Consider the following 19,099-nt stretch of genomic DNA (forward strand, 5'->3'; position numbering starts at 1 on the left):
TTTTTGTGTTGAATATAGCATATTTTAGTGTTGGGAACCTAGGATTTGCAAAAAATAGTTGATTAATAGCAGATCGATAAAAATGATTAGTCGGCAAATTCCTGATTAATCTCTAATCCCCAGCTGGCCGAAACGCTAACGATAAGCGATATCCGCAACATTGCTTTTAAGTAAGTGAAATCAATGAAACATGTTTTAAATTTGAAGTTAAAGGAATCGGTTTTTCTGCATTGACTTAATAAAGTGTTCTTGAAATACGTGAAATAGTTTTTTCGAGTGAGTGAAATGTGCTTTTTAAATTATTGAAATATACTGATTTTTGAACGTGTGAAATTGTATTCATTGAAATGAGTGAAACATTAAAAACTAAAACTAGTTCAAATGTATAATTTATTACTTTTTCTGAAGATCTTCTCCCACCAAATTATAATATATAATTTTTTTCAAGAACAGAGTTATGGTTCAAAAGATATATGTCATCCAAATTTAAGAGAGGCATTTTGGAGGCCGAGCTCCATGGAGTCCTTTATTTTTGAAAAAATCAAATTCAAACTTTTGTGTTTCAAAAAATTCTACAAAAAATATGCATGTATGTAAGGATGTAACCCACATGTGTGTAAAAATTCATGATGAAATACCTTGAGTTACGACATGTACAAAAAAGACAAATTCATGGCCTGAGAGGATGAACAGTATCATGTGTTAAATATATTTGTTTCTCTTTGCACAGCCCTCATTTCAATGTATTTTGAACCAAAAATTTACACACATGTGTGTTATGCCTGCATGTATATCTTTATTTTTTTCAGAATTTTTTGAAATGTACAAATTTGAATTTAGACAAATTTCATATTTGAATTTGGAGGCCTCGCCGGAGGCCGAGCTCCAAAAGGGATTTCCGTCCAAATTTTTACTATCAAATTAAAAAGAAGTAATTTGCATGGGGGAGAGAGAATACTTTAGAATGCATGTTGCGCTGCACATCCATGGTCTCTCTTGTAAAAAAGTTGCACACTGATGAGGTCCACATCTGTATTTGTACGTTTTGTCAGTCTTGTCAGATGTATTCCTCAGGTATAGGAGAGGGAATTGGTTTACAAGTTTATACCAAGTCAAACTGCACGGATTTTGAGAAAACCGACAAACGGTGCATTGCCAACCGGTACATACCGGTTCCGGTAAATTTACTTATTCGGTTTGTGTTCCTCTCTTTGTAGGCCGCCCAGAGGGCAAGGGGCCGCCAAAATAACGACCAACCCAGATGTCGGCCGCCCGTGCTCCGTCTGCATCCACGGCGACGTTGTCGTCAGCTACGTGCAGCGCGAGGTGGGGGCTTCAAGGTGCCCAGGCTCGTGCACGAGGAACCGGCCCAGGCGTTCGACTAGGCGTTCCATCTCCACGACCCGGCCGCCTTCTTCCGGAGCTACTCGTCCTGCCACGAGACCCTCCACCGGATGCTCATGCAGACCCTCGTCGTCCGCGAGTTCGACGACCGCCAACAACTGGGAGCACGGGTTCCTGCCCCACGTCATGGCCGGGCTCATCGTTGGTAGGTGCCTGCGCGACATCGACCAGCACGGGAGCGTCGCCCGGGCGGTGCACTGCGACCTCGGCATGTCCATCGACGTGTCAGTTATGGCCGTCTACAACGAGCCGAGGGCGTTGGAGGCCGAGAGACGTGATTCAGGACCATGGTTCAGTCGAACCCATGGTCTATGCTGTACGATTTAATATCCTACTACATGTGAATTTGTGACATGCATGCTAACTGCATTTTTAATCAATCATGTATGGATCCTCATCAATAGACATGTATGTCAACTATATTTTTTAACCAACCATGCATGAATCCTTATGAATAGTGTCTAAAAATCAATTGTGTCGAGCGTAGGTTCGACTGAACCATGGTTCCGTAAAACATTTTCACGAGGAAGCTGCAGCGGTGGCTCAGTGTGCCCAGGCTGTCGAGTGCTGCTGCTGCTGCATATGTACGGAGGATTTTGCGTCGGTTGTGGCGGCAGCCGACACCATGAGCCTGTCGTGCTCTCATGCCTTCCATGCCCGGTGCCTCGTACCGTGGTTCTACAAGCCGGCGACGTGCCCAATGTGTCGCCACGATCTGTCCGGGTACCTCACTGCCGCCACCCACACCCCAGGGGGAGCTTTCTAGGTCTCCGTTCATGATCCTTGGTCCATTGTACGTCGTTGGAAGAACAGCTACATGTGAAACCAAATCTTATCGCTTTCACAAGACAAAGAAGGCTCAAGATACTGATGCAGAGGCCGACAGCAGTGTGTGTGCATCACTCGATGCAGAGGCCGAGGACGTTTCACCTTTTTTTTCGAAACAAAAACAAGACAAAGGCTCAAGATATTGATGTAGCTTGCCTTACTGCCAAGTTCCTGCGTGTTGTGTGTTTTGCAACTGAAAATCTTCCAATCTCTGTCCTTCCTTGTGGAACCTGTAATGCTCTCTTCTCAAATGATGATGGATTACAAGAGAAACAAGTGATGTTGTATTCTTAATTTGTTATGCTTCCCCCTTCATTATTACATCTTTTGTTCCAAATTAATTAAATACTAGCTCTGTTCTAAATCAAACTTGTAAATATTTGATCAAGGCCTTCAACAAATATATCTTGATATCAACAATCATCGAACATATAGTTTTTTGATTAACCTGAAAACACTAATTTGAAGTTATACATGTTGACATATTTTGTCTATAGGCTTTGTCAATTCTAAAGATTGACGTAGGACAGCTATTAATTCAACTGATTCGGATCGGAGTGAGTACCTAACTTTTATGTACTCACCCGTTATCCTCGCGCCACTGCCTCATTCCCCCTTCTCCATTAATGTAGGTTATTGACCAGCCTCTCAAGGTATTGAGTTTATGTGAAAGACCGGTTCCATCGCAATAGACTAATACATGCGCATACAATTTTAGCCAAAGCCCTGCAAAACAAAAACATTATGAAGAGGCACACATCGTGCCTCTATTTTATTTTACATATTTTCACAACTCTCACTATCTGGTTACAGGGTGCATGTGTAAAAATACATAATAGCCAGGTTTGCTACATGACTCAGTCCTAGATATGGACTCACCAAAGACTTACGGTCACTGGTTCGATCTCCTCGCTGAGGCATGCAAATAGCCACCTGTCATCTTGTCTTCACGCATGGTCTTCGCCCACGATGACACGCTGCACTGGACAATCCTTCAACAATCCCACACTTCAACTACAGCGGATACTCCACACGCCCATGGAAACATGAGCAAAAAACACGTCTCTTCCCTTTATGCTTCTCTTTAGAGGTAATATCACTATTGATACTCAAACTTATCATCAATGTTCATTTTAGTGTCTAAACTTGAAAAATACGCCGAATTGGTTCTAGAACTTGGCATGAGAGTGCAAATACGGTGGTCATCCAATCCGCAGGCATATAATGCACTGACGTGGCACCATATTTTACGGTGCTTATCCAATCGGCAGACGTATAATGCGCTGATGTGGCACAGTATTATGATTAGCATTAATGTACGTCTCCATGACCAGTGGGCCCTACATGTCAGGATAAAGAGAAATTAAACGATAAAAACAGTCCCAACCAGAAATCAAATTTACAAAGTCAAGCTAACTAACGCCAACCCGTACCAATGAACCACTCATGCTTTCTTGTCATCTAAAGATTATGACGGTTTATAATATAAACGAACACGCTTATGTGGTTTAAATAGGTTGCTGTCTGTGCCGGCCATGTTGCACTTGTTAGATTTTTTTCAGTATTTGTAAAATGTAAGTAAATTATAATGATATTAATAAAAATAAGGTTCAAATATTCGTGTGTTATAAATATTATACATTCAGAATATAACTTATTTAGCAAAATATTCAAGTACTTTTAAAAAGTATTGACGTCTTATTTTAGAAAAAAAAAACGAATCCGTTCGGCAGGAGAGCCCCCCAACACGAACGCCCCTCCCCGTCGACCCGACCGCTCGGTAGCAAAAAAAGCCCAATATTTTTTTTGCTGTGCCAGATTAAAGCCCATATTTTTCCCGTGCTATGAAACAAAAATGTGATCAACTTTAAAAGCACAAAAAAATGCCATGGGTAAAAAGAATTTGCTTTTCTTTGCAATGACCCAGAAGAAAAATAGTCATGGAATTTCCATCATATAAATAAAAAACATTGCCATGGAAGATTCATAGTAAAAAATGTCATGGCATTTTAATTAAATTTTCATATACTGTATGCACAATTTGAACACAAAACTATGTGCGAGGAATTTGCCATGGTGTGGTAGTATAAATTGCCATCTTTAACAAATACAATTGCCATGGCACTAAAGAATAAAATTTCCATCATGAAAATTAAAGAAAATAAAGGAATTTGTTATGGTCCATGATCTCATACATAAATTTCCATGATCTCAAAACATAAATTTACATTTGTTTGAAAAATTGGCTAACTATAGTGAAATGTTTACACATGGAAAATTTAGTAAGTTTTTCTTCAGAAAAAGATGGCAAATTTAGGAGACTTTTCACTAAACCACATGGCAACTTTTTGGGAAAATGTAACAGGTACATGGATTTTTGTTGGAAAAGATGGCAAAAAAAACACTCATGAAAAATAATCTAGGAAACCCGTCCTACACGACAAAAAAATTGCCATGCTATGTAGTGAATGGACTTTTTTTTTGCCATGGAAATAAAAGTTAAATATTTGCCATGGCGATTTGGGTAAATTTGCCATGGAAAAATAAAAGAAAAAATTGCCATGGCGATAAAAGTTAAGAGTTGCCATGGCGATTTAGGTAAATTTGACATGTCAATTAAGGTAATTTTGCCATGGCAAAAATAAATAGTTAATTTTATTTCCATAATATTTTACTATATACATGAAGAAACAAAAAAAATGTGGATTGAAAAATGCCATGGCAAATAAAAAAGTAAAATTTTCCATGGATATAAAAGTTAATTTGCCATGGCAAGTAAAGAATTAAATTTGCCATGAATAAAAGTAAAAGTAAAAAAAGTTTCCATGTATGTAAAAAAAGTAAATTACCATGTATGTAAAGGTTCAGTTGCCATGGCAAAACAAAAAAAGTTTAATTAGGCATGGCGCTTTAAAAAAGGCAAAAATTGCCATTGAAGAAGAAAGCTAAAATTGCCATGGCAAAAATATGGTAAAATTGCCATGGCTATAAAACTAAATTTGCCATGTTGCAAAAAGAAATAATTTCGCCATGCCATTGTTCCAAAAATTTGACATGGTCCATGCACTAGAAATGCCATGATGCATAAAAATTAAATTTGCCATCACAATGAACTCTATTTGTCATCGTCCCATGAAAATGTAATTGCCATGGCAAAACATTCTTTGGATGGACTTTGGAAAAGAGAAAAAACGAACCATGGCAAAAATGCTTTTAGTTGCTGTCGGGTGGTGGGTGCGACATATGCCAACGGGTGGCTTATCTTTGTGGGAACCAGTAAGACATCGCCGGTGCCTGGAAGCGGGATGAGGCGAAGACATGCACGCCGGCGGATCTTACCCAGCTTCGGGGCTCTCCGAGGAGATAACACCCCTACTGCTGCTCTGCGGGGTCTCCGCATGCTCACTCGATGAATCAAGTAGCTACACAACGCTCCTTGAGCTGTTTTTTGGGGGGAGGAGGAAGAAAGGGCACGGCTAGCCTGCTTCTTCTCCTTGTGTGGAGTCTAGAACTAGCAGGGGGTCGAACCCTTTGCATGGGTGCTCCAGGGGGTTTATATAGGCCTACCCCCGGGGGTACAATGGTAATCCGGCTGGGCGCGGGGCCCAGCCGTCTGTGACTGCGCTCGCCGGCTTCTGCGCCGGCTGCTGGGGCCCGCCGACTGGTGGGTCCCGCCGGCTGCCAACTCCTTGGTCGACAGGCAGGCCCCACTGTCCGGGGCCAGGTCGACGGCTGGTCACTGTGGCTTCATCTTTGTTGACGTAAGCTTCATCGTGGTAAGCACGGCTACAGTACCGCCGCCTGTCGGACGATCGCTGTAGCCTTACCGCGTCTTGTCTCCTTAATGGGGCGTCTTCTTTGAGGGAGGCGGCAAGCCGGCTGCGGGGAGCCGGCTCTGTCTTGGGCCGGCTGGTTGGAAGCGTGGCCGCCTTCGGCCGTCTCTCTGTGCAAAAGGGGCCCACCGCCTGTGGGCCGCGCTGGCGGCCCGTCGGGGGCGAGGCCAGGGTCAACATGGCAACAGTGCTGCGCCGGACGGGTCATGCCTACCCCGTACGGCGCACTGTGCCAGGCGTGCCCCGGGATTCGAGGGTGGCAGGCTCTTCTGTAGCCACGCCCCGTCGCACCGCCATTAGGTGGGTGCAAACTTTGTGGGTACGGTCTTGACTGCTTTACGAGGAGCCGGCTTCTAGGAGTCGGCCTTCTCATAGCCGGCTTCTTGGAGTCGGCCTCCTTATGGGGGCTAGAGCCGGACCGCCTTCCGAAAACCGGCCTTGATTGCAGCCAGCTAGGGGTAGGCGGCCCCGCGTCTTGGATTCTTGAGAGCCAGGCGGGCCCGTAATTTTTCAGAAGTGCCAGGGGAGGCCGGCTAGGCTACCCATGGCTATTTACTCCGACAGTTGCCATGGCAAAAAACACATCCATAAAAAAACTGATTTTAGTTGCCATGGCAAGTTTGCCATGTTTTTGAACATCTTAGATTGCTATGTTTTTGAACATCTTAGTTTGCCATGTTTTTTAACATCTTAAAAATAAAGAATTTTGACATGTTTGCCATGGCAAGTTTTCCATGTCATGTTTTCCATGATTGGGACAGGCCATGATATTAGGACAAAAACAATCAAATATTGTCATGTGAATGAACTGACAAATTATAAAGTTGCCACGGTCTGAGAATTTGTAATAATCTAAGAAATTGCCATGTATTATAGGACCAAAAAACTAAATTTGTGTACTACTCACATGGCAAAGTTAGTAACTAAATAAATCACGGCAGAAAACTGTGTTCTACTCAGATTTAAGCGTAGCATGGCAAATTTAGGGACTATTTCATATACAAACCGAGGCTAAAATGTGTTAAAAAAAGCTCATAGTAGCATCTAGCAAAAAAACATCAGACATCAGTAAAAAAATGGGAGGCAGTACAGGTGTACACACAAAAAATACAGAAGGGAGCGGCAGCGCATTGACATGTCGGATCCCTTCGGCCGTGGTGTTGCTTGAGCTCGATGAGCACCTCCCCGCCGGGCTCCCTTCTTGGAATGGACGCCGACACGCCGTCGGTGAGGAGCCCATTGCCCCCTCCACGGACACATGGCGCTATCCCAGGGAACTCGTCGCAGGGCACCCGCCTCCGCTCTCCGCCCGGTGCACGCCGGGAACCCGTCGCTGCCTCCCCCAAGTCACCTGACAAGAGCGAAGATGGCACGATGCTTCATTGCTGCGCCGCCGTTGCTGCTCCTGTACCGCCCAGCCACCGCCGCGCCCGCCCTCTCCGTGTGACCGTGTTGGGGAACGTAGTAATTTCAAAAAATTTCCTACGCACACGCAAGATCATGGTGATGCATAGCAACGAGAGGGGAGAGTGTGATCTACGTACCCTTGTAGACCGACAGCGGAAGCGTTAGCACAACGCGGTTGATGTAGTCGTACGTCTTCACGGCCCGACCGATCAAGCACCGAAACTACGGCACCTCCGAGTTTTAGCACACGTTCAGCTCGATGACGATCCCCGGACTCCGATCCAGCAAAGTGTCGCGGAAGAGTTCCGTCAGCACGACGGCGTGGTGACGATCTTGATGTACTACCGCCGCAGGGCTTCGCCTAAGCACCGCTACAATATTATCGAGGATTATGGTGGAAGGGGGCACCGCACACGGCTAAGAATATGATCACGTGGATCAACTTGTGTCTCTAGGGGGTGCCCCTGCCTCCGTATATAAAGGCTCAAAGGGGGGGGCAGCCGGCCAAGAGGAGGCGCGCCAGGAGGAGTCCTACTCCCTCCGGGAGTAGGACTCCCCCCTTTCCTAGTTGGAATAGGATTCGCGGAGGGGGGAGAGAGGAGGAAGGCGGGCCAGCCCCCTCTCCTTGTCCTATTCGGACCAAGGGGGGGAGGGGCGCGCGGCCCATCTCTGGCCACCTCTCCTCTCTTCCACTAAGGCCCACTAAGGCCCATATACCTCCCGGGGGGGGGGGGGGTTCCGGTAACCTCCCGGTACTCCGGTAAAATCCCGATTTCACCCGGAACACTTCCGATATCCAAACATAGGCTTCCAATGTATCAATCTTTATGTCTCGACCATTTCGAAACTCCTCGTCATGTCCGTGATCACATCCGGGACTCCGAACAACCTTCGGTACATCAAAACGCATAAACTCATAATATAACTGTCATCGAAACCTTAAGCGTGCGGACCCTACGGGTTCGAGAACAATGTAGACATGACCGAGACATGTCTCCGGTCAATAACCAATAGCGGGACCTGGATGCCCATATTGGTTCCTACATATTCTATGAAGATCTTTTATCGGTCAGACCGCATAACAACATACGTTGTTCCCTTTGTCATCGGTATGTTACTTGCCCGAGATTCGATCGTCGGTATCCAATACCTAGTTCAATCTCGTTACCGGCAAGTCTCATTACTCGTTCCGTAAGACATCATCCCGCAACTAACTCATTAGTTGCAATGCTTGCAAGGCTTAAGTGATGTGCATTACCGAGAGGGCCCAGAGATACCTCTCCGACGATCGGAGTGACAAATCCCAATCTCGAAATACGCCAACCCAACATGTACCTTTGGAGACACCTGTAGAGCACCTTTATAATCACCCAGTTACATTGTGACGTTTGGTAGCACACAAAGTGTTCCTCTGGCACACGGGATTTGCATAATCTCATAGTCATAGGAACATGTATAAGTCATGAAGAAAGCAATAGCAACATACTAAACGATCGGGTGCTAAGCTAAATGAAATGGGTCATGTCAATCAGATCATTCAACTAATGATGTGATCCCGTTAATCAAATGACAACTCTTTGTCCATGGTTAGGAAACATAACCATCTTTGATTAACGAGCTAGTCTAGTAGAGGCATACTAGTGACACTCTATTTGTCTATATATTCACACATGTATTATGTTTCCGGTTAATACAATTCTAGCATGAATAATAAACTTTTATCATGATATAAGGAAATAAATAATAACTTTATTATTGCCTCTAGGGCATATTTCCTTCAGTCTCCCACTTGCACTAGAGTCAACAATCTAGATTACACAGTAATGATTCTAACACCCATGGAGCCTTGGTGCTGATCATGTTTTGCTCGTGGAAGAGGCTTAGTCAACGGGTCTGCTACATTCAGATCCGTATGTATCTTGCAAATCTCTATGTCTCCCACCTGGACTAGATCCCGGATGGAATTGAAGCGTCTTTTGATGTGCTTGGTTCTCTTGTGAAATCTGGATTCCTTCGCCAAGGCAATTGCACCAGTATTGTCACAAAAAATTTTCATTGGACCCGATGCACTAGGTATGACACCTAGATCGGATATGAACTCCTTCATCCAGACTCCTTCGTTTGTTGCTTCCGAAGCAGCTATGTACTCCGCTTCACATGTAGATCCCGCCACGACGCTTTGTTTAGAACTGCACCAACTGACAGCTCCACCGTTTAATGTAAACACGTATCCGGTTTGCGATTTAGAATCGTCCGGATCAGTGTCAAAGCTTGCATCAACGTAACCGTTTACGATGAGCTCTTTGTCACCTCCATATACGAGAAACATATCCTTAGTCCTTTTCAGGTACTTCAGGATGTTCTTGACCGCTGTCCAGTGATCCACTCCTGGATTACTTTGGTACCTCCCTGCTAGACTTATAGCAAGGCACACATCAGGTCTGGTACACAGCATTGCATACATGATAGATCCTATGGCTGAAGCATAGGGAACATCTTTCATTTTCTCTCTATCTTCTGCAGTGGTCGGGCATTGAGTCTGACTCAACTTCACACCTTGTAACACAGGCAAGAACCCTTTCTTTGCTTGATCCATTTTGAACTTCTTCAAAATCTTGTCAAGGTATGTGCTTTGTGAAAGTCCAATTAAGCGTCTTGATCTATCTCTATAGATCTTAATGCCTAATATGTAAGCAGCTTCACCGAGGTCTTTCATTGAAAAACTCTTATTCAGGTATCCCTTTATGCTATCCAGAAATTCTATATCATTTCCAATCAGTAATATGTCATCCACATATAATATCAGAAATGCTATAGAGCTCCCACTCACTTTCTTGTAAATACAGGCTTCTCCGAAAGTCTGTATAAAACCAAATGCTTTGATCACACTATCAAAGCGTTTATTCCAACTCCGAGAGGCTTGCACCAGTCCATAGATGGATTGCTGGAGCTTGCACACTTTGTTAGCTCCCTTTGGATCGACAAAACTTTCTGGTTGCATCATATACAACTCTTCTTCCAAAAACCCATTCAGGAATGCAGTTTTGACATCCATCTGCCAAATTTCATAATCATAAAATGCGGCAATTGCTAACATGATTCGGACAGACTTAAGCGTCGCTACGGGTGAGAAGGTCTCATCGTAGTCAATCCCTTGAACTTGCCGAAACCCTTTTGCGACAAGTCGAGCTTTGTAGACAGTGATATTACCGTCAGCGTCAGTCTTCTTCTTGAAGATCCATTTATTCTCAATTGCTTGCCTATCATCGGGCAAGTCAACCAAAGTCCACACTTTGTTCTCATACATGGATCCCATCTCAGATTTCATGGCTTCAAGCCATTTTGCGGAATCTGGGCTCACCATCGCTTCTTCATAGTTCGTAGGTTCATCATGATCTAGTAGCATGACTTCCAGAACAGGATTACCGTACCACTCTGGTGTGGATCTCACTCTGGTTGATCTACGAGGTTCAGTAGTATCTTGTTCTGAAGTTTCATGATCATTATCATTAGCTTCCTCACTTATTGGTGTAGGTGTCACAGAAACAGGTTTCTGTGATGCATTACTCTGTTGGGGAACGTAGCAGAAATTCAAAATTTTCCTACGTATCACCAAGATCTATCTATGGAGAGACTAGCAACGAGGGAAGGGAGAGTGCATCTACATACCCTTGTAGATCGCTGAGCGGAAGCGTTCAAGAGAACGGGGTTGATGGAGTCGTACTCGTCGTGATTCAAATCACCGATGATCAAGTGCAGAACGGACGGCACCTCCGCGTTCAACACACGTACGGAACGGAGACGTCTCCCATGCCTTGATCCAGCAAGGAGGAGGGAGAGGTTGATGGAGATCCAGCAGCACGACTGCGTGGTGGAAGTAGCGGGATTCCAACAGGGCTTCGCTAAGCGCTGCGGGAGGAGGTAGATGTGTCACGGGAGGGAGAGGGAGGCGCCAGGCCTTAGATTGGTTTGCTCCTCCTTTTTCCCCACTATATATAGGGCCAAGGGAGAGGGGGAGGCGCAGCCCTTGCCCCTTCCTCCAAGGAAGGGTGCGGCCAAGGGTGGGGAGGAGTCCATCCTCCCCAAGGCACCTCGGAGGTGCCTTCCCCTTTTAGGACTCTCCCCTTTTTTCCCATCTCTTGGCGCATGGGCCTCTTGGGGCTGGTGCCCTTGGCCCATATAGGCCAAGGCACAACCCCTACAGCCCATGTGGCCCCCCGGGGCAGGTGGCCCCACCCGGTGGACCCCCGGGACCCTTCCGGTGGTCCCGGTACAATACCGATGACCCCGAAACTTGTCCCGATGGCCGAAACAGGACTTCCTATATATAATTCTTTACCTCCGGACCATTCCGGAACTCCTCGTGACGTCCGGGATCTCATCCGGGACTCCGAACAACATTCGGGTTACCGCATACTAATATCTCTACAACCCTAGCGTCACCGAACCTTAAGTGTGTAGACCCTACGGGTTCGGGAGACATGCAGACATGACCGAGACGTTCTCCGGTCAATAACCAACAGCGGGATCTGGATACCCATGTTGGCTCCCACATGTTCCACGATGATCTCATCGGATGAACCACGATGTCAAGGACTTAATCAATCCCGTATACAATTCCCTTTGTCTAGCGGTATGTTACTTGCCCGAGATTCGATCGTCGGTATCCAATACCTAGTTCAATCTCGTTACCGGCAAGTCTCTTTACTCGTTCCATAACACATCATCCCGTGATCAACTCTTTGGTCACATTGCGCATATGATGATGTCCTACCGAGTGGGCCCAGAGATACCTCTCCGCTTACACGGAGTGACAAATCCCAGTCTCGATTCGTGCCAACCCAACAGACACTTTCGGAGATACCTGTAATGCACCTTTATAGTCACCCAGTTACGTTGTGACGTTTGATACACCCAAAGCACTCCTACGGTATCCGGGAGTTGCACAATCTCATGGTCTAAGGAAATGATACTTGACATTAGAAAAGCTTTAGCATACGAACTACACGATCTAGTGCTATGCTTAGGATTGGGTCTTGTCCATCACATCATTCTCCTAATGATGTGATCCCGTTATCAACGACATCCAATGTCCATGGTCAGGAAACCGTAACCATCTATTGATCAACGAGCTAGTCAACTAGAGGCTTACCAGGGACATGGTGTTGTCTATGTATCCACACATGTATCTGAGTTTCCTATCAATACAATTATAGCATGGATAATAAACGATTATCATGAACAAGGAAATATAATAATAACCAATTTATTATTGCCTCTAGGGCATATTTCCAACAGTCTCCCACTTGCACTAGAGTCAATAATCTAGTTCACATCGCCATGTGATTAACACTCACAGGTCACATCGCCATGTGACTAACACCCAAGAGTTTACTAGAGTCAGTAGTCTAGTTCACATCACTATGTGATTAACACTCAATGAGTTTTAGGTTTGATCATGTTGCTTGTGAGAGAGGTTTTAGTCAACGGGTCCGAACCTTTCAGATCCGTGTGTGCTTTACAAATCTCTATGTCATCTCCTAGATGTAGCTTCCACGCTCTATTTGGAGCTATTCCAAATAACTGTTCTACTTGGAGCTATTCTAAATTGTTGCTCCATTATATGCATCCGGTATCTCTACTCAGTGCTATCCGGATAGGTGTTAAGCTTGCATCGACGTAACCCTTTACGACGAACTCTTTTTACCACCTCCATAACCGAGAAACTTCCTTAGTCCACTAGTCACTAAGGATAACTTTGACCGCTGTCCTGTGATCCATTCTTGAATCACTCTAGTACCCCTTGACTGACTCATGGCAAGGCACACTTCAGGTGCGGTACACAGCATAGCATACTGTAGAGCCTATGTCTTAAGCATAGGGGACGACCTTCGTCCTTTCTCTCTATTCTGCCACGGTCGAGCTTTAAGTCTTAACTTCATACCTTACAACTCAGGTAAGAACTCCTTCTTTGACTGATCCATCTTGAACACCTTCAAGATCATGTCAAGGCATGTGCTCATTTGAAAGTACTATTAAGCATTTTGATCTATCCTTATAGATCTTGATGCTCAATGTTCAAGTAGCTTAATCCAGGCTTTCCATTGAAAAACACTTTCCAATAACCCTATATGCTTTCCAGAAATTCTACATCATTTCTGATCAACAATGTGTCAACAACATATACTCATCAGAAATTCTATAGTGCTCCCACTCACTTCTTTGGAAATACCAGTTTCTCATAAACTTTGTATACACCCAAAATCTTTGATCATCTCATCAAAGCATACATTCCAATTCCGAGATGCTTACTCCAGTCCTCAGAAGGATTGCTGGAGCTTTGCATACTTATTAGCATCTTTCAGGATTGACAAAACCTTCCGGTTGTATCACATACAACCTTTCCTCAAGAAAATCGTCGAGGAAACAATGTTTTGACATCCTATCTGCAAGATTTCATAAATAATGCAGTAATCGCTAATATAATTCCAACAGACTCTTAGCATCGCTACGAGCGAGAAAATCTCACTGTAGTCAACTCCTTGACCTTGTCAGAAAACATCTTGACGACAAGTCGAGCTTTCTTAATGGTGACATTTACCATCATTGTCCGTCTTCCTTTTAAAATCCATCTACACTCAACAGCCTTACGACCATCAAGTAGTTCTTCCAAAGTCTACACTTTGTTTTCATACATGGATCCTCTCTCGGATTATATGGCCTCGAGCCATTTATCGGAATCCGAGCCCACCATCACTTCTCCATAGCTCGTAGGTTCATTGTTGTCTAGCAACATGACTTCCAAGACAGGATTACGTACCACTTTGAAGTAGTATGCATCCTTGTCCTCCCACGAGGTTTGGTAGTGACTTGATCTGAAGTTTCATGATCACTATCATAAGCTTCCACTTCAATTGGTGCAGGTGCCACAGGAACAACTTCCTGTGCCCTGCTATACACTAGTTGAAGTGACGGTTCAATAACCTCATCAAGTCTCCACCATCCTCCCACTCAATTCTTTTGAGAGAAACTTTTCCTCGAGAAAGGACCCGATTCTAGAAACAATTTCTTATTGCTTTCGGATCTGAGACAGGAGGTATACCCAACTGTTTTGGGTGTCCTATGAAGATGCATTTATCCGCTTTGGGTTCGAGCTTATCAGCCTGAAACTTTTTCACATAAGCGTCGCAGCCCCAAACTTTTAAGAAATGACAGCTTAGGTTTCTCTAAACCATAGTTCATACGGTGTCATATCATCGGAATTACGTGGTGCCCTATTTAACGTGAATGTGGTTGTCTCTAATGCCTAACCCATAAACTATCGTGGTAATTAGATAAGAAACATCATGGTATGCATCATATCCAATAGGGTGCAGTTATGATGTTCGGACACACCATCACACTATGGTGTTCTAGGCTGTATTAATTGTGAAACAATTTCCACAATGTCTTAATTCTGTGCCAAACTCGTAATTCAGATATTCATCTCTATGATCATATCATAGATCTTTTATCCTCTTATCACGACGATCTTCCAACTTCACACTGAAATTACTTGAACCTTTCAATAATTCAGACTCGTGATTCATCAAGTAAATATACTCAACATCTACTCAAATTATCTGTGAAGTAAGAACATAATGATATCCACTACATGCCTCAGCACTCATTGGACTGCACACATCAAAAATGTATTACTTCCAACAAGTTGCTTGCTGGTTCCATTTTACTGAAAACGAGGCTTTCAGTCATCTTGCCCATGTGGTATGATTTGCATGTCTCAAGTGATTCAAAATCAAGTGAGTTCAAACGGTCCATTTGCATGGAGTTTCTTCATGCATATACACCAACAGACATGGTTCGCATGTCTCAAACCTTTCAAAAATGAGTGAGTCCAAAGATCCATCAACATGGAGCTTCTTCATGCGTTTTATACCGATATGACTTACGTGGCAGTGCCACAAGTAGGTGGTACTATCATTACTATCTTTTGGCATGAACATGTGTATCACTACGATCGAGATTCAATAAACCATTCATTTTAGGTGTAAGACCATTGAAGGTATTATTCAAATAAACAGAGTAACCATTATTCTCCTTAAATGAATAACCGTATTGCGATAGACATAATCCAATCATGTCTATGCTCAACGCAAACACCAATCTCGATGGTAGAGGGAGCGTGCGATGCTTGATCATATCAACATTGGAAACACTTCCAACACATATCGTCAGCTCACCTTTAGCTAGTCCCCGTTTATTCCGTAGCTTTTATTTCGAGTTACTAACTCTTAGCAACCGAACCGGTATCTAATACCCTGGTGCTACTAGGAGTACTAGTAAAGTACACATCAACACAATGTATATCCAATATACTTCTATCGACCTTGCCAGCCTTCTCATCTACCAAGTATCTAGGGTAATTCTGCTCCAGTGGCTGTTCCCCTTATTACAGAAGCACTTAGTCTCGGGTTTGGTTTCAACCTTGGGTTTCTTCACTAGAGCAGCAGCTGAATTGCCGTTTTATGAACTATCCCTTCGTGCCCTTGCCCTTCTTGAAACTAGTGGTTTCACCAACCATCAACAATTGATGCTCCTTCTTGATTTCTACTTTTGTGGTGTCAAACATCACGAACATCTCAAGGATCATCATATATGTCCCTGATATATCATAGTTCATCACGAAGCTCAAGCAGCTTGGTGGTAATGACTTCGGAGAAACATCACTATCTCATCTGGAAGATCAACTCCCACTTGATTCAAATGATTGTTGTACTCAGACAATCCGAGCACAAGCTCAACAATTGAGCTTTTCTCCTTAGTTTGCAGGTTAAGAAAATCGTCGGAGGTCTTATACCTCTTGACGTGGGCACGAGCCTGAAATTCCAATTTCAGCCCTCAAAACATCTCATATGTTTCGTGACGTTTCAAAACGTCTTTGGTGCCTCAACTCTAAACCGTTTAACTGAACTATCATGTAGTTATCAAAATGTGTATGTCAGATGTTCGCAACATCCACAGACAACGTTCGAGGTTCAGCACACTGAGCGGTGCATTAAGGACATAAGCCTTCTAAGAAGCAATGAGGACAATCCTCAGTTTACGGACCTAGTCCGCATAATTGCTACTATCAACTTTCAACTAATTTTTTTTCTCTAGGAACATATCTAAACAGTAGAACTATAGCGTGAGCTACGACATAATTTGCAAAATCCTTTTGACTATGTTCAGGATAATTAAGTTCATCTTATGAACTCCCACTTAGATAGACACCCCTCTAGTCATCTAAGTGATTACATGATCCGAGTGAACTAGGCCGTGTCCGATCATCACGTGAGACGGACTAGTCAACGTCGGTGAACATCTTCATGTTGATCGTATCTTCTATACGACTCATGCTCAACCTTTCGGTCTTCTGTGTTCCGAGGCCATGTCTATGAACATGCTAGGCTCGTCAAGTTAGCCCTAAGTGTTTTTGCTGTGTAAAACTGTCTTACACCCGTTGTATGTGAACGTAAGGATCTATCACACCCGATCATCACGGCGTGCTTCGAAACGACGAACTGTAGCAACGGTGCACAGTTAGGGGAGAACACTTCTTGAAATTTTAATGAGGGATCATCTTATTTACTACCGTCGTTCTAAGCAAATAAGATGTATAAACATGATAAACATCATATGCAATCAAATAATAGTGACATGATATGGCCAATATCATATAGCTCCTTTGATCTCCATCTTGGGGCTCCATGATCATCTTGTCACCGGTATGACACCATGATCTCCATCATCATGATCTCCATCATTGTGTCTTCTTGAAGTTGTCTCGTCATCGACATGCAAGTCGTGATTCCCTTGACAAGAACATGATCAATCTCATACATCACATATATCATTCATCACATCCTTTTGGCCATATCACATCACATAGCTTACCCTGCAAAAACAAGTTAGACGTCCTCTAATTGTTTTTTTTGCATGTTTTACGTGGCTGCTATGGGTTTCTAGCAAGAACGTTTCTTACCTACGCAAAGACCACAACGTGATATGCCAATTGCTATTTACCCTTCATAAGGACCCTGTTCATCGAATCCAATCCGACTAAAGTGGGAGAGACAGACACCCGCCAGCCACCTTATGCAACTAGTGCATGTTTGTCGGTGGAACCGGTCTCACGTAAGAGTACGTGTAAGGTTGGTCCAGGCCGCTTCATCCCACGACTAGTAACGGCAAGCATATTGAACAAAATCAACGCCCACAACTACTTTGTGTTCTACTCGTGCATAGAATCTACGCAATAGACCTAGCTCATGATGCCACCGTTGGGGAACGTAGCAGAAATTCAAAATTTTCTTACGTATCACCAAGATCTATCTATGGAGAGACTAGCAACGAGGGAAGGGAGAGTGCATCTACATACCCTTGTAGATCGCTGAGCGGAAGCGTTCAAGAGAACGGGGTTGATGGAGTCGTACTCGTCGTGATTCAAATCACCGATGATCAAGTGCAGAACGGACGGCACCTCCGCGTTCAACACACGTACGGAACGGAGACGTCTCCCATGCCTTGATCCAGCAAGGAGGAGGGAGAGGTTGATGGAGATCCAGCAGCACGACGGCGTGGTGGAAGTAGCGGGATTCCAATAGGGCTTCGCTAAGCGCTGCGGGAGGAGGTAGATGTGTCACGGGAGGGAGAGGGAGGCGCCAGGCCTTAGATTAGTTTGCTCCTCCTTTTTCCCCACTATATATAGGGCCAAGGGAGAGGGGGAGGCGCAGCCCTTGCCCCTTCCTCCAAGGAAGGGTGCGGCCAAGGGTGGGGAGGAGTCCATCCTCCCCAAGGCACCTCGGAGGTGCCTTCCCCTTTTAGGACTCTCCCCTTTTTTCCCATCTCTTGGCGCATGGGCCTCTTGGGGCTGGTGCCCTTGGCCCATATAGGCCAAGGCACAACCCCTACAGCCCATGTGGCCCCCCGGGGCAGGTGGCCCCACCCGGTGGACCCCCGGGACCCTTCCGGTGGTCCCGGTACAATACCGATGACCCCGAAACTTGTCCCGATGGCCGAAACAGGACTTCCTATATATAATTCTTTACCTCCGGACCATTCCGGAACTCCTCGTGACGTCCGGGATCTCATCCGGGACTCCGAACAACATTCGGGTTACCGCATACTAATATCTCTACAACCCTAGCGTCACCGAACCTTAAGTGTGTAGACCCTACGGGTTCGGGAGACATGCAGACATGACCGAGACGTTCTCCGGTCAATAACCAACAGCGGGATCTGGATACCCATGTTGGCTCCCACATGTTCCACGATGATCTCATCGGATGAACCACGATGTCAAGGACTTAATCAATCCCGTATACAATTCCCTTTGTCTAGCGGTATGTTACTTGCCCGAGATTCGATCGTCGGTATCCAATACCTAGTTCAATCTCGTTACCGGCAAGTCTCTTTACTCGTTCCGTAACACATCATCCCGTGATCAACTCTTTGGTCACATTGCGCATATGATGATGTCCTACCGAGTGGGCCCAGAGATACCTCTCCGCTTACACGGAGTGACAAATCCCAGTCTCGATTCGTGCCAACCCAACAGACACTTTCGGAGATACCTGTAATGCACC

The sequence above is a fragment of the Triticum urartu genome, chromosome 3A, assembly GCF_056163025.1.
Source record: "Triticum urartu cultivar PI428250 chromosome 3A, HENAU_Tu73, whole genome shotgun sequence".
In the NCBI taxonomy this organism is placed as follows: domain Eukaryota; kingdom Viridiplantae; phylum Streptophyta; class Magnoliopsida; order Poales; family Poaceae; genus Triticum; species Triticum urartu.